This window comes from Capra hircus, chromosome 12 (genome assembly GCF_001704415.2).
Source record: "Capra hircus breed San Clemente chromosome 12, ASM170441v1, whole genome shotgun sequence".
NCBI classification, from domain to species: domain Eukaryota; kingdom Metazoa; phylum Chordata; class Mammalia; order Artiodactyla; family Bovidae; genus Capra; species Capra hircus.
In genome coordinates this window covers 67,094,341-67,104,438 of record NC_030819.1, presented here as the reverse complement: position 1 = coordinate 67,104,438, position 10,098 = coordinate 67,094,341, and the positions used below count along the sequence as shown (strand labels likewise).

At 32.3% G+C, this 10,098-nt stretch overlaps 2 non-coding genes across 2 annotated transcripts; both read right to left on the bottom strand.

Moving 5' to 3' along the window:
• MIR16A (microRNA 16a) lies at positions 8,207 to 8,295 on the bottom strand. The gene has a single exon (NR_129607.1). It is a non-coding gene; the product is annotated as a microRNA 16a (primary transcript).
• MIR15A (microRNA 15a) lies at positions 8,342 to 8,436 on the bottom strand. Its single transcript, NR_129605.1, has one exon. It is a non-coding gene; the product is annotated as a microRNA 15a (primary transcript).

The following is a 10,098-nucleotide window of genomic DNA, read 5'->3' as shown; positions in this document are numbered from 1 at the left end:
TAATTACTGAAGTACAAACAAAGCACAGGATTTAATTACTATACTAGTTTTAGACTTTCTTCAGCAAATCTTGAACAGTACATTTTCAGTAATTATTTCTCTCTCCCAATTAAAATCCTTCAATGACCTCCCCTGTCTCAGAAAGGCTCTCAAACAATGGAAAGGTACTGGAGATGACAGGCAGGTGTGGAAGAGGAGGCCAGATGGCAAACAAGATGCATTTTCTCCTCAAATATCTTGAAGTTCAAAAACTTAAGCATTTTTACAGTAAACTATTATGGAGCAGATGATATAATTAGTGGTTTTTACTTATATAGTTCTCTCTTGATCAATAAGCGGGTTAGGGAAGCTGACCCACCTTGAAGCTGAAAATCCATGTAAAACTTTACGTGCTCGTGCGCTAAGCCACTTGTCGTGTCCAACTCTTTGCAACCCCATGGACTGTAGCCCACCAAGCTCCTCTCTCTGTCCATGGGTTTTTCCAGGCAAGAATACTGGAGTGTTGCCATGCCCTTCTCCAGGGGATCTTCCTGACCCAAGGATGAAACCCACGTCTCTCACGTCTCCTGCACTGGCAGACAGGTTCTTTACCACCAGTGCCCCATGTGTAACTTTAGTCGGCCTCTACACCCACGGTTCTGCATCCTCAGATTCAATCAACTGTAGGTCGTGTAATACTGTAGCATGTATTTATTGAGAAAAATAAAAGACCCCTACAGTTCAAACCCACATTGTTTGGGGGTCAACTGTATTTTAGATAAACGTCAAGAAAAACTTTCTGAGCCAGCAGCATGTCTCGTCTCTCTTCTAGAGGGTGATGTTTTTTCCAGCTCCTGGCATAGTTATAGATTAGGAAATTTGCTAATCCAACTATACATTTAGAAGGAAATAACATACTGTTAATAATAGTAACTCTCATTGGATGATAAAAATATAATTTTTAAACAGAATTTTTTTGCCTTTTTTGAGGTTTCTATGTCTATACATTAGTTCTATGGTGGGAGAAAATAAAAAACTTTTAAAAAGACAATCCTTTTAAGATCAGAAAGTCAGTTTCGCTGTGCTATTAAATCTCTATAAACCAGATTTTTCTTTAGTTTATTAATATAGTTCCAAAATTAAAATACACAGCCACTCCTTTTCTTATACTTACCTTTTTAGGTTTTGGGGGCTGGAAGATGGGAGAAATGACAGCAAAGCTTTTCAACAAAGAATTCAAGAAGCGACTCTTGAATTCCTTCTCAACCCTCCTTTAAGAAACAGAGTAGACTGCTCCCCCAAGGCGGATTTTAAACTTATTTGATTTTTGAAATTACCTGTTTAGTTCCCAAAATAGTTAATTCTTCATTATCACTTCTTAAGTTCCTGAACCCATAAGAACTTAGGTTTTCCATTTATGGACTTCCAAAGGAGGTGATTAAGTGGTAAGGCTGCTTCAAGTATTTTGATTTTTCAAGGATCTTTTCCCAACCACCCCCCAAATCATACGTTTATTTATAATATAAAAAAATAAGATTTACTTCACACCATAGTACACCAGTAGTAACATTTTAGCATATGCATTCTTCTAATGATTCATACTATGTGGTAACGTTTTTCACATAACCAGGAATTTTCTAGCTCATTAAATACTCATTACATTATTTTAAATAGCTGCACAGTATTCCACTCAGCATGTTAATCAGGTTATTACTGGACACTTTAAAACCTCTTCCAATCCTCTAATATTATAAACAATACTATAATAAACACATGGATTACTTCTTAAATGGCTCTATTTGTCAACAGCACTTACTTGAAATAGAGAATCCATACTTTTAAGAATTCTTTAATTCTTCTAGTGTGCTAAAATCCTAGAAATATGACTAGTCCATACTCTATGTGGTATAAATATTTTCACATAACTGAGAAATCAGCTGTATCATTTGTCAGCATAAAATTAATATTTGAACTTTGGGTGTTCTGAAATTCTGGATGTTTTAAGTCTACCTGCTTTTTGTTTTGTTTCTTAAGTTTAAATATTTTTCTTCATATTGTCAATATTTATAAAAGGTAAATATACACAAATAAATGAGGTGAAATTAATGATAGAAATGCTGTATTTCTTTGTTAAGTGAGAGAAAAAGGTTAAGAGCTACAGGGATAAATTTTTTGTAACATGGGAAGGAGGGATAAGACCAAACTATTAAACTCATGGAACATTCAGCATAGTGCATTTAAAAACTGTACAGGAATAAATTGGGGAAGAATTGGGGTGGTGAAACGGCATAAATAAGGGCACTGAAATTAGAAAAACAGATGGAGCAGGACTAGTTTGCTTGAAAAAACTGGAAAAACCTCAAGAAGGTTAGGGCAAGATCATGAGGTACAATAAGTCTGAATTTTATCCCATATGCAAAAGCAGTGCATTAGGAAGATTAAATTAGTGGGACACACCATAAGGGATGAACGCTTTCAGGCAAGTGTTCTTAGCTAAAATGGTAACAGTTGGAATAAGTGAGAAAAATGGTGGCAATTACTAGAATGGAGGAATCAGACAATTTTGGTTCGTTTGAGTAAATTACAAATGTGTCATTTACTCATTTAGCTAGCTCTGACTAGGCTAAACTGAGCAAGTAAAAACAATTTCAGAGCCATCAAAACACAATTCATAAAAACCTGATCATCACACATATACCTATTAACCAACCATTTAAACATTTTACGTTCTAAATGGTCTCAGATGGACGTTCTGAGTCAGATCTAAAAAAAATACTCTTATCTACAAAGGTCAAATAGGCTGAGGCTCACACAACTCTCAAGGTAGTTTTAAAGAAGGAAGGAAAATTAAATCTGTATGTTAAGCCAAGAGCTTAAATAGCCGTAAAATCTGGCTCCTAGAAACTTTAATTTATGAGCTATTATTCTCTCTTGTATATTTGATGATAGCCATCCAAACTTTCTTGCTGCTCTTTTTGGTAAACACCAAAAATGTTTCAGCCTCAAGGTCTCTGTAGGTGTTATTTCATCTGCTCGAAAGGCTCTTCTCCCAGAAACCTAGCGGTTTGCTCCTTTAGTTTTTAGGTCTTCATTTAAATGTTATCTTTGTGAGGAATTTTCTGACCACACTATTGAAAAACACATCTGCCTGCCTGCCTTCCAGACCCGTTTAACCCATTCCTCCCACTTCCCTTGCTTTATTTTTCTTCATAGAACTTACCACCACCTGACATACCACATATTAGCACCTATCCATTTTTTGTGTATTCTATTACCCATGCCTCACTCCCAAAACTGTAAGCTCTATGAGGGCTGGAATTTATCTGCTTTGTTCAGTGCTGATCCTCAGTGCCTGTAATAAAATTTGTAGTCCTCTCTATATAAATGCTTCAAATCTATTTAATGCTCTTTGTTAAACACAAGACAGAAAAGACATTTATGGAAATACAATATAAAAATCTGCATAGACTATGTGAAAATGTACAAATTATCTTAAGAAATGATGTACCTACACTTTCTTTAGTTCTAACTACGGGGCAACGCTTTGTTGTTTCACACTAAATTGGCATTTAAGTGATCACATGAAAACTTAAAAATAGTTCTAGTGGTGCTGTAAGAATTAATATCCCTGAAAATGTTACTTTCATAAATATAAGCATTTCTAAAGATTATAAAATAGTGAGATGTGGAAATAAGAAAACTTTGGAGTGATTTAAAAATTTCTACTACTTCCTAAAGATTAATTAATGCTAAGTGGTTAAATTATAAAATGATATACAGAATAACTTTAATAACAAGTTAATTAAATTGAAGAACATTTAGTATAAAGGTGGCTTACATTTTTTTCTCAGATTAATTTCTCAAAATCTAACCCTATAGCATAAACAAGATTCTCTAGGCAGTTTACATTTTTGCAAAACATGAACATAATCATAATATAGTAATATAATTCTTAATAAGTACTATATTCTTAAGAATATAGTATCAGATTATTGAAGTTAAACAGAATTAAGGGGAACCTGTACTCATCAGTATGCTAATGTATTATTCATGTATTTTTATATGAATCCCATGTATTAATAATCAAGAAACAGACCCATAGAGAAGTTATAAATGTTGAATTTAGTTTCAGTATAATACAAACAAAAACTCATCAACTAATTTATCACACTGCACAGTAATTTTAACATAGCAAGTTTAAACTTATTTATTTTGCCAACATTTTTTTCACTGCAAATAGCCTAAAAAAAAAAAAAACAAAAAAAACACAAGATATCAGAAATCTCTGGGATACATTTTATAAATAAGCAAGGTAAGAACATAAATTCTTAAATTCTACTGGAGAAATAAATTCTCCATTAAAGGGGCTCACACAAAAATAAGAAATCCCTGATAAGAGGTAAGAAAAGAAAATTTTAGCTGGAAATGTACTGATGATGGTCTTCCAGACATGCAAGTGTTTGGGTTGGCCAAAAAAGTTCCTTCAGTTTCAAAGTAAAATGACACATCTTTCATTTCTCCAAGAACTTTACTCCACAATGTATTCCTCATTTTGTTCCACTACCTTCTGCCATTATTCAGGCAACTTCATCATTTCATCTTCCCCAATTTTTTAAAAATCTTTTTCAGCAAAGATCTGTTCGAGGTGTCTTTCATAGCCTTTCAGGGAACTGAAATTTTATTAAGAGAATTTTGTAAAAACCTTAAATGGAAAACAAAAAGGTGCAATGTCTGGTGAATACAGCAGATAAATCAAAACCTTCCAGCCAAACTGCAACAGTTTTTGCCTGGTCATCAAAGAAACATGCAGTCTTGCAGTATCCTGATAAAAAATTACGCATTTTCTGTTGACTAATTCTGGACATTTTTCGTTGAGTGCTGCTTTCAGTTGGTTTAACTAGCAACAGTACTTGGAATTAATTGTTTGGTTTTCTGGAAGGAGCTCATAATAGAGGACTCCCATCCAATCCCACCATATACACATCACCTCTGGATGACTGGCCTTTGGTGTGGTTGGTGATGGTTCATTTCACTTGTCCCATGATCTCTTACATTGCACATTATTGTACAGTATCCACTTTTTAATCACTAATCACAATTTGTTTTAAAAATAAACAGTTTTCATTATGTTTCAGTAGAGAATCGCGCATGTCAAAATATGGTCAAGCAGGTTTTTCTCTCAACTTATGTGGAACTCAAACATCAAAATGATTAACATAACCAAGCTGGTGCTAATGATTTTCAACGCTTGATTTGGATATTTTCAGGATGTTGGCTATCTCCTGCGTGGTATAACACTGATTGTTCTCAATTTGATCACTATCAACTTCAACTGGTCTACCTGAACGTGGAGCATCCTCCAGGGAGAAAATCTACAGTATGACCTTCACAAACTTTTAACACTTTCTCCACACAGCGCACAAATCTTTGTTTTTCAGTTGCATTTTTACCTTTTTTGAAATAAGCATAACATGCTGAAAATGTTTTCTTCCATCTTCAATATTAAAATAGCTACACAAAAATTGCCAATTTTGATTAAGTTTCTTTTCAAATGTACTCTGATGTGACCATTGTATACAATACAATCTAGGAAAGTTATTTCAAATGAAGTTTGGGCAAAACCGAACGAACTTTCTGGCCAACCCAATAAATGGTCTAAGTATTACTTACTAGAGCCAAATCTAATCTCAAAAAATTAGGATACTAATTTTTCTCCTTTTTGCTAATACTCAATGAGAAACAACACTTAGCATAAAACTTTTTCCATGAATAAGGGCTAGTAATATCCACCTGCAAAAGGAAAAAAAAAATGATTTAGAATGTCAACTTCTAAATAAATACAAACACTTAGAGGTCAAAGTTTATTAAAGTATAATCCTGCTAATCCAGTTATGACTAACCAAGGATACCACAAATGATACTTGGTGGTTTAAAAACACTTCTAATTCTCTAACAATTAAAAGGACATATGACTAACTGAAGAAAATCTTTACTGTTAAATATGATATTTAGTCTATGATCAAATTTTCAATTCTATGTCACGTATATGTGATCTTAAGATATCTGAATTTGAAGACAGTATGTGAAATGAATTGTTCACCTACTAAAATATCCCTCTGGCTATCTCCTGAATACTTGCCTGTAGTCCTCTGAGTTAGCACCAAACTCAATCCATACTCCAAGTAACAGATTTAAGATGCTCAATACTGGAATTATTTGGCATCAACTTAAACTTGAATGAAAAAGATTAGACGTTTTTTCCAAAGAAGATGGAAAAAATGAAATCTTAATATACATCCATATATAACTATTTCTTCTCTGCAAAATAAATGGCCATATTAAGACTAACATGAAAGGGTATAACGTTCATTTTACCATTCGCTCTTTGTATTCCAAAATTACACAAAGATAGAAGTATATTAACCCTTATAAATAAGACTTTAAGTCCTGTTGAGTTACCTAAATGAGTGTTTCATTAGGTATCGACAGGCTATTTCCTGTTCTCTATTAAGAGACTGGAAAGGAGCTGCATACTGTTATAATAAATTTCAATGAACAGTTTTTTTATACTTTCTTACTCTTCCAATATTTCAATTTTTTCTTTAATCCATTCTCAGGATTCAAGTTTTTATTTAGTCCCAAATGATCCTTTTTCACATCTTGAGCACCTAAAGGTTTACTTAGTAAAAGTAAAATGCATTTAGAAGGCAGATTAGACAAAATACAATTTTCTAAAATCTGACTTCAAAATCAAAATCAAAATAGAAATCTAATTCCAGGGTTGTTCTGTAAAATACTGGAGAAACTCTGCAACTCATTCAATAAATATTTCCAAGTATCTATAAATTAGTTCCTGAAATATTTTTAATAGAATCAAAAATTATATATTTGTAACAGTCTTTCATGAAATGGCTGAGATGAAATAAGGGAAACAGGTTAAAAGCTTGATAAATGATTTTTAAAAGCCCTAAGGCAGTATTACTTCCTTGTAAAAGCTGGCATTTGATTCTAGCCAATATAGTGTATTACTTCTTTATTCTGGGGGAAAATTTTGCTGAGAAAAAGTGAGAATCTTCTTAAAAATGAGAACTCTCTTACAGTAAATAATTTTCTTTACCTTGAAATTATAATTTAAACAGAAGATGCTCAAACAAAACTCCTTAAGTTACAGCTGAAATACTTTAAGGGTTTCCAAAATAGACAATGAAAATTGAAATGATTTTCTAAGAACTGCTTGTATTTTATAGATTTTCTGTTGGGTTACAATTTAAAGGAGTGAGATATTTCTTGTAGAAAATAAGACCAGAAGTATGGTACACTACACAAACACACTCTTATCCTGAACATCAATTTTTAGTTTAATGACTTATTAAACAAATAAGGAACAGAAGGTAAAGAAAACATTTTCCTTCAAATTTTAATTAAAATTTTGATTGTTTGCATCTATAAAACTAGTAACTATAATAATTTTTGTAGTTCTTATGCTAAAGTTAAATACTAGATATTAAAAACACCAAACAAGGCCTTCATGTTTTTTATTTTACTTACAAACAAGAATCTGTGGCTAAGGATAAACAAAATTTTTTAGTAAAAACAAGAAAAAACCAATATGACAGTATAAAGTCAGAAGACACAGGTTTAATATCTTAATCTGCAAGTGCAGCAAATTACTTGAGTTTTCATTTCTTGAGCTATCCAACAAATATACTGGTCATTTGTAAGGTCTTTCCTACCTTTAAAGTTATGATTAAGTGCATCTTTGAAACACAGGATTTCAGGAATTTAATTCACATATTTTGATTCTTTCCCCTTTCCCTTATAACAGAATATTTAGAAATATTACTAAAAATTATCCTCTAAGTTCTGTTCAAAATGTATATTTTACAATATATATTTATCTGTGAGATAAACACATGTCTTAATTTCACTTAAGTAGAGAAAGGGAAAAGTATTATTTCTGTTCTGAAGTAAAAATTGAATATTTAAACTGAATATAAATATACATTAAAAGAAATTTATTGGATGCTGTATGAGCTTTCAATACACTTGATGGCATTTAACACAATTATTAAATTACAATACACAATTTTAATACACATCTAAAAGTACTAACTTATTTTTATTCAATCATATGAGAATAAGACTATAATACTGAAAATTAAATATCAATAAAGCTGAAAATACATTGGTAATATTAATATACACTGAAATATGACAGTAGAGTATGGTCAACCTTACTTCAGCAGCACAGTTAATACTGGAGATAATTTTAGAATCTTAACTCCAATATTTACGTGCTGCTAAGGCACTGCTGACATTGCTATCATAAAAGCTATGAATAAAAAGAAATATATTTTCTTCAGAAGATCAGATCCTTGTATTTTTGAGGCAGCACAATATGGCCTGCACCTTTTCAAAATCCACAAACCATTATGTGCTGCTACTTTACTCCAAGGTTTTGTTTTTTTTAAACACATGAGCACCTAAAGATACGAAAAAATTTTTCTTTCAGAAAAAGAGGATAAATACATTTAAAAAGCCATGTTTAAAGATTCTAACATTAACATAGCAGATATAAATAGTTATTTCTTGGATGCTTTTGAGCAGCATAATAAAACTTATTCCTACACTGAATATTTAAGGAAAGCCTAATACGTGCAAAGCACACTGCTGTAAGTTAGGAACACAAAGATGTATAATATGAGAAATATAAAATCATTTTTTTTTCTGTGTCAACTTACTAAGTCAATACAGTTAAACAGTCAAATTTTTTAATGCATTAAAATATATGAAATTACATTTTTCTTTTACAAACAAAAAGCGATATTTGTAAAATCTCGTCTTTACCTTTGTAAAAGCATTATTTACAAACAGCATTTAACTCCTTGCAGTACACCTCTCAAACGACATCTTCATCAAGTAGGTAAGATTTCATGTCAAAGGAAAAATAAGAAATGACACACAAAAGCTAAGCTTCATTAAACTTAAGCTAGTCAAATGCAAATATACTTTTAAAGAGAAAAAAGGATTCATGTGAAATATTTTAATAATACAGTAAAAATATACAGGAGGCCTAAAACTAACTTTCTTTTAATTTGTTTAAAAAAACCCAAATATTATTTTACCTTGAATATTTATCTATTAGCTATTTTGTTAGAGTTGAATAACACTTTATGTAGGAAATAACTTTAATAAACGAAGTCTTGGAAAAACGAGTTCATTTTGTATCCAGAGATGAGAAATAAAACAGGAAACCTCTGGTTGTTGATTTTCCTATTCTCTGGTTCTCACTCTTCACCAGATAAGGAAGTATACTCCTGAACAGTTTCCACATACATATGAAATTACTTCTCTCAAAAAGATACCAGAAAACTATCACCACTCTAGCTCAAGGTCAGCCAACTTCTTTTACTCCACTCTTCTAATCACTAAAATGTCTATGCTAAAGCCATACTACATCTATTCTGGACAGGTGATGTGCACTTGAAATGCGCCCCTCCCTAATAATATCTAATTGTACATACAAAGCATAACCGTCACATATTTCACATTTTTGGGGAGTCTTTTCCCATTAGAAGTATATGTAGCTAATTTCTTCTTTCTGGCCTGCACATGGCTTATGAGACCTTAGTTCAGGGAGTGAGCCTAGGGCCTCAGCAGTGAGAGCACAGAGTCCTAACCCCTAGACTGCCAGGGAATTCCCCTAAAACTATGTAGTTGAAACTAAGCCAGGTGTGCCAAACTTGAAAAACGTAGTGTGAATACTGCAAAATGTAAGCAGTTTTACAAACCTTTTAAAAATCTTCAGTTAGAATGTCTTCACTTATTTTTAAAAATTGCTTTTAAATACAAATTCTACCATTTTACTTCTGTGGCATTAAGTACATTCACTTTGTTGTGCAACTATCACACCATGCATCTCCAAAACCTTTTCATCCAGAACCAATTGAAACTGTACCCACTGAACGCTGCTCACTTCTCTATTACCTCAGCCCCTGGAAACTACACTCTGCTTTTTGTCTCTCTGAATTTGCCTATTCTAGGTACTCTGTATAAAAGGAATCATACAGTATTTGTCCTTTAGTGTCTGACTTACTTAACAAGGTTCATCCATGTTGC